The sequence below is a fragment of the Oncorhynchus nerka genome, linkage group LG12 (assembly GCF_034236695.1).
Source record: "Oncorhynchus nerka isolate Pitt River linkage group LG12, Oner_Uvic_2.0, whole genome shotgun sequence".
NCBI classification, from domain to species: domain Eukaryota; kingdom Metazoa; phylum Chordata; class Actinopteri; order Salmoniformes; family Salmonidae; genus Oncorhynchus; species Oncorhynchus nerka.
This window is the reverse complement of record NC_088407.1, coordinates 48051402-48057401: the sequence shown is the minus strand read 5'-3', so window position 1 is coordinate 48057401 and position 6000 is coordinate 48051402.

Below are 6000 nucleotides of genomic sequence, written 5' to 3'. Positions count from 1 at the left end.
CAGTAATAGAGAGGAAGAGAATGATTGAGAGGAAAAAGAGAGAGAAAGGGAGACAGAGGGTGAGAGAAAGTAAGACTGGGGAGAGGTAGAAGACACAAGAAAGATAATAAGGTTTTGGAAGAGCTGTGTAAATATCCTTCATCACAAACAGCTATTGGTAACAATACTTAACATCTGCAGGTGTAAAGCTTTCTAACTTGGTAAAAGCATTTATAATGTCATGTAATGAGGCTATAATATGTTACATCTCTTTGTATCAAAATTGAAACTGATTGAAAATGACTAGGTGGTAATAATACATGGGTCACACATGTTCAAGTCTTACCATGTAATATACTGTAACTGCATGAGGATGCATTAATACTGCAGGCTAGGTTAAGTGCTATCCAAACATCTAGACTCAACCATGTCATATAGATAGTGATGCATTGCATAAACCTAAGGCAATTTGAAGGAGCATGCTTATAGTAATAATTCCCAGAAAATGAGTCAGTGCCTTCTCTCACAACCAGTTTCATAGGAAGAAAGAGAAGATGATTCTGTTACTCTGCTCTCTCTCTCTGTCGGTGTGTCATCGTAGGGGATTCAAATGTACTTTGCAATCAAACCCGGTTTAATATTCAGGATTGAAATATTCTCCTGTATTTAGAATAAATATGTCGAAACGTGCATTGCGTTATGAATAAAGCAATGGAGTCTAATCACATCTGTGCTTCAAAGCTTTGACCATTCCATCTAGTCTAGTCTATGAATTGAAGGCAGGTTGATTAATCATATTTATTTGACATTAAGACGGGTGGAATTCTGCTCTGTTACACAAATTCTCTACAAAATGTAAGCATGTAGCCTCACTACTCCAGAGGTACAGTATGTACAGTAAACCTCAGTGTCAGCTCCTATCTGGAGGTGAACACGGATCAGTCTTTAACAGTTCACCCTTGCATGCCCCATCACTGTAGGAGCACATTCCATTGCGGTAAATCTGTCTCGGCAACTACAGTATATAGCCTGCCAAAAACGTTTCATCCCAGCCCAGCAGCCCTACCGCAAGGTAAAGCCCTACCCATTTATCTTTTCTTTCCTGCTTCGTCTTAAGTGGGCCTGAGCTTACGGCGAGGCCCGTGGAGATAAAATATCCTTGCAACACTTTCATGTCTGCCAGAAAGGAGAGGCTGGGGATGAAACGGGAGCGACCGTGAAAGGTGTTCACCAGGAGGCGTTCCAGCAGCCTCTCTCTGGAATGCAACCCCAAGCATCTCCCGACCGTCTCCAAGCTATCCCATAAAAACTCTGGGCTCCTGCCAACATTTTCCTGGTGCTATGCACACCTGGACCCAGTCAGGGAGCCCTCGACTCATCCAAAGGGTTTGGGAAGTTGGGAGATGGTGAATTCCGTCGGTTGACCTATGCAACAACACATGTCATCATCAGACAGAGCTGGCCTCCATGCATCAGTGTTGATAGATATGAAAGGTAGCGTAGAGATGGAGAATATAATAAGTGATGGTTGGTGGAGGCTAAAATGTGTACACTTCTATGCTTTTTTTGTCTACCATAGCCAATCATGTAGTTCATCTCCCTTCTTAGAAGCCTGCTGTCCTGATGATTTTTCGTTCTTGACTGTAAACTAAGAGACTGGCAGACAACCTGGCCAGGCAGGTATGTACACTCTCCAGCCAACCAGTGTTAATTGATCAATTAAGTGCCCGGGAGAAAAGAAAACCAGCAGAACTGGAGAACTCAAAGGCCTGAGCTGCACCTCTGCTGTATTATCCTAACTTACACACACACACACATACACACACACACACACACACACACACACACACACACACACACACACGGTTAATAGTATCAACTGCTGTACTCCTCCTGTTTGTATGACACTGTAAAGTCTCTTTCAGATGTGTCTTTAATCCAATAAGGTCTTGCCATAACAGCTGTAAGAAACACTACCCAGGGGTGTGACAGTCTACACAACATTTAATGTACTGAGACTACAGAACCCACTACTCTACCACAGCCTAGACCAGGGTTTCCCAAACTGGAGGTGAACTGTCCTCTGGCCCCAAGGGGTGCACATTTAGTTTTTTTTGCCCTAGCACTACACAGCTGATTCAAACAAATCAACTAATCATCAAGTTTATCTCCCTTAAAAAAATGTTGCTCCACACCCAATGTTCACTCTCAAGGCGTAGTAAAAATGGTTATTTTATACCCTCTAGTGGCCGAGTATGTCGGTCTTGATAACCAAAAAAAGTCTCTATATCGTGTTCTCTGTCAACCTTAATAACAGCAATATGGTTCGAGCTTATGCTTAACCTTAAACCAGAAATTACACCGGTGGCAGTGGCACCAAGATGGTTGCTACATTTGTATATATGGGCACGTGCCTGTATGGACCCATGTATTTAAGCATAGGGGAAAGAAGTGCAAGGAGAATGTCATTAACCACCAAGAGAAATCCAGAAGAAGGCTGCAAAGCCGAAACATCTGTGTACGCTATCCCTGATGCAGTGAAAATAATAAAAACAATGAAAAATTAAGTAAATGAAGTCTGCAGCATCTTTTTGAGGACAGACCCTGCACCGTTTATCTGTTCAATGTTTGCTGCTATTCACAGGTTTCACGCACCAGCCAAGCTTCTGTGAGAGCATGATGGTCCCCTTTTGATTCGTTTTCAGGGTCATAAAATAGGACTTCACACAGTGGGACACAGCATGCCTTCATGTCTGTTGTGACTCGGCACTATACATTGTGGGAAGCAGCAGGCACCAGGGCAGGCAATAAACCTACATTCTTACCACTTAGTCTTAGAGTATCTGGTCTGCTCTTATTGTGACCTGGATAGGGAAACAATAACCCCAGTCATAAGCCTGATTCACACTATCGTGCGGAACCGAGCCAATCCAATCCAAGCTGTACTTGGGCTGGCATGGCATCCGACACAGTTGCTGGAACCGTGCTAAAAAGGACAATGTGAAAATAAAATATCTGAGCCAGCACAGTATGGTTCCCATCGACCCTATAGTGTGAATCAGGCAATAGTGTAGCAGCAGAACGTGAGAGCTGCAACAGGGACTCAAAACGTAGCTCCTAACGTACTATACCAAAAAAAGCCCAAGCCTCTGGGTAGAGACAGTACAACGCTCATGTACACTGGTTACAAGTGTACTCACACATTCACACTCTACCATACACTCAAAAACGTGATTTTTCCTTTGTTTTATATGCAGTATATATCCACACTATGAGGTTGGAATAATACTGTGAAATTGTTAAAATTATGACAATGCCCTTTTAGCGTAATAGCTGTTTGAAAAGACTGCCTGAAATATCAGCCTATTTTGGTGGGATGAAGTTTTGGCCTGCCTGGTGAGATCACCAGGTGGTAAATTAGTTTATAGACCAATAAGAAAGAAACGTTGCAGGCGTAGAAAGCTGCCTTAGCAGAGTTCTTCCGGGGGAATGGAAGTTAGATTGAAAATACTGTGTCCCTGAAAACGTATTTTCAGTCCTAGCAACATTTCTGCTTGAGAAATGGCTCTTTCTGACGACTTTAATTGAAAACAATCACAGTGAAGTACTTAATTGTTATCCAGAATGATTTGGTATCCCATAGGGCGACGCACAACAGGCCCAGCGTTGTCCGGGTTAGGCCGGAGTAGGCCGTCATTGTAAATAAGAATTTGTTCTTAACTGACTTGCCTAGTTAAATAAAGGACATTTTTATTTATTTTTGTTTAATTCAGAGGAAAACTGCAGCATTGGACCTTTAACAATATCCCCAGTTGGGGAGAGTGACAAAAAGACCAAAGCACAGAGTATGTTTCAGTCTCTTGCATCACCCTGTGGTTATAATGTGGGATGGCAGTAGTTCCTGTAAAAGACTAATGAATTATCATGTGGGTCCAGACAAAGGCAGCTGCAAAGTGCATCTGTAGAGCCCTGAGGGAGTCTTCAAGTGCTAGTAATCTTACTCAGGTTGCAAAACAAATATTAAAGGAGCAATCTGGGATAAAAAAACAACAACAACGCATTTACCCAACCTCTTTTTGGTAAACAGCTGAGGGATGGGCCTAGAGAAAAGTAACCACTCTCAAATTCATAGACGGAAAAATAGATAAACAGACTGACCGTCTGTGAGATCAAAATGATAGTTTAGACCATGTTTTGAAGCTATACAAGGTTTGTTTACAAACAGAGTAATGCAAACTTATTTTGGGGGTTCTGATGGGCTAAGACGGTTGAACTATGCTCATGAGGCATTTCTAAGTTATATTCTTCAAGAGTCAAGGGCTATCTATCATTCATTTAAAAGTTCAAAAATGGATGTACCAATCCCGGATTGCCCCTTTAATGGAACTGAAAGTGGCACACTGAGACATTTTTCTCGGGTCTCTTGCTGGATTTTTCCCATCACCATTATTGTAAATGCAATTAAATAATCAGAGATTTCCATACACAGCCTGGGCCCGGTTTCCCAAAAGCATCTTAAGGCTTATTAGAGCATTCATAGGAGCAGAATTAAATCGTTTCCGAGCTGTCTCCCAAAACCATCGCTATTAACGTTACAGATGAAAAAGCTCCCTCAGACCACTCAAGGAACAGCTAAGTGCGTCATTATATGTTTTCTTGCCCACTAAACATAGAACCACATGGTTTATCCGTCTCTCTGTGACCGGAGATATCTTCAGACAGCAAACTCAAAGTTTCCAATGTCTCTGCAATTTATACAAACAAGCAACGTAAATGTTCATGTTCTAAGTGCTTGAGTATAGAAGCCTCGTCCCTACTATAATATATATGGTCTGTTGTAACCAACTGTCACTGTCATCATACCATGCATACAATGAACAAATGCAGAGAGGTGTTGTCTGAAGCTCAAACCGACTTGGTAAAGGGTACACTGCTAGGCCCAGTTCAAAAGCAGGCTAGAGATGGCATATTCCACTGTCATCCACAGTTGCAGGTCACAAAAGATGACACAACTATTGTACCCCATCAGAACCCAAAATACAAGCTTGTTTTGAGGATGTCATGGACTTTCAGTCCTTGTATCTAGAGCTCTGCATACGAATTTGAGAGGAGTTTCTTTTACCATGCCCCATTCCCCCTCAGCTGTTTACCAAAATAAGTGGCAAATCGCATACTTTAACTTTAAGCCAATGATATTGGATTTTAGTTTTTTTGAGGCCGATGGCCAGAGGGGGAGAAGGATGACAGGCGTTAATGACTAATAGAACAAGATAGCTATTAGCAATTTGTCATGAATGTTGTCTTAGGGTTAAGATTACACCACAGGGGGTGTGAGAGGAAGCTGAGATCCTGGCATGTCCTGATTAGACTAAGTAAGAACGTCACTCCTTAAAGCTACAGTCTGCGATTAAAAAACAACAACAAAGTGGCTGCCGCCACTTATTTTGGTATGCAGCTAAAGGGATAGGGCGACGGAAAGGTAACCCCACTTAAATCTATAGATATTGGTACATCCAGTCTTGGAACACTCTCAGACTGTAGCTTTTATCAAGAAAGTCTAATAATAAGTGTAAGAGTTTTGCTTCAACCAGGGACCCTCTGAACACATCAACAACTGCCTCCCATAGTTACCTATCGCTTCACAAAAGCCATGGCCCTTGCAGAGCATGCCTCAAAATTACTAATGCAAATAGTCTGGGTAGCCATTTGATTAGCTGTTCAGGAGTCTTATCGCTTGGGTGTAGAAGCTGTTTAGAAGCCTCTTGGACCAAGACTTGGCGCTCCAGGACTGCTTGTCGTGCGGTAGCAGAGAGAACAGTCTATGACTAGTGTGGCTGAAGTCTTTGACAATTTTTAGGGCCTTCTTCTGACACCGCCTGGTATAGAGGTCCTGGATAGCTTCACTATCTTGCGTGCGGACTAGCCTATAGCCTATGTTCTGTTCAGTTTGAGAAGGAGAGCACGAATATCCACACTATGAGGAGATTTCATTTAAAGTCCCTCTTTTTAACACACCTGCAC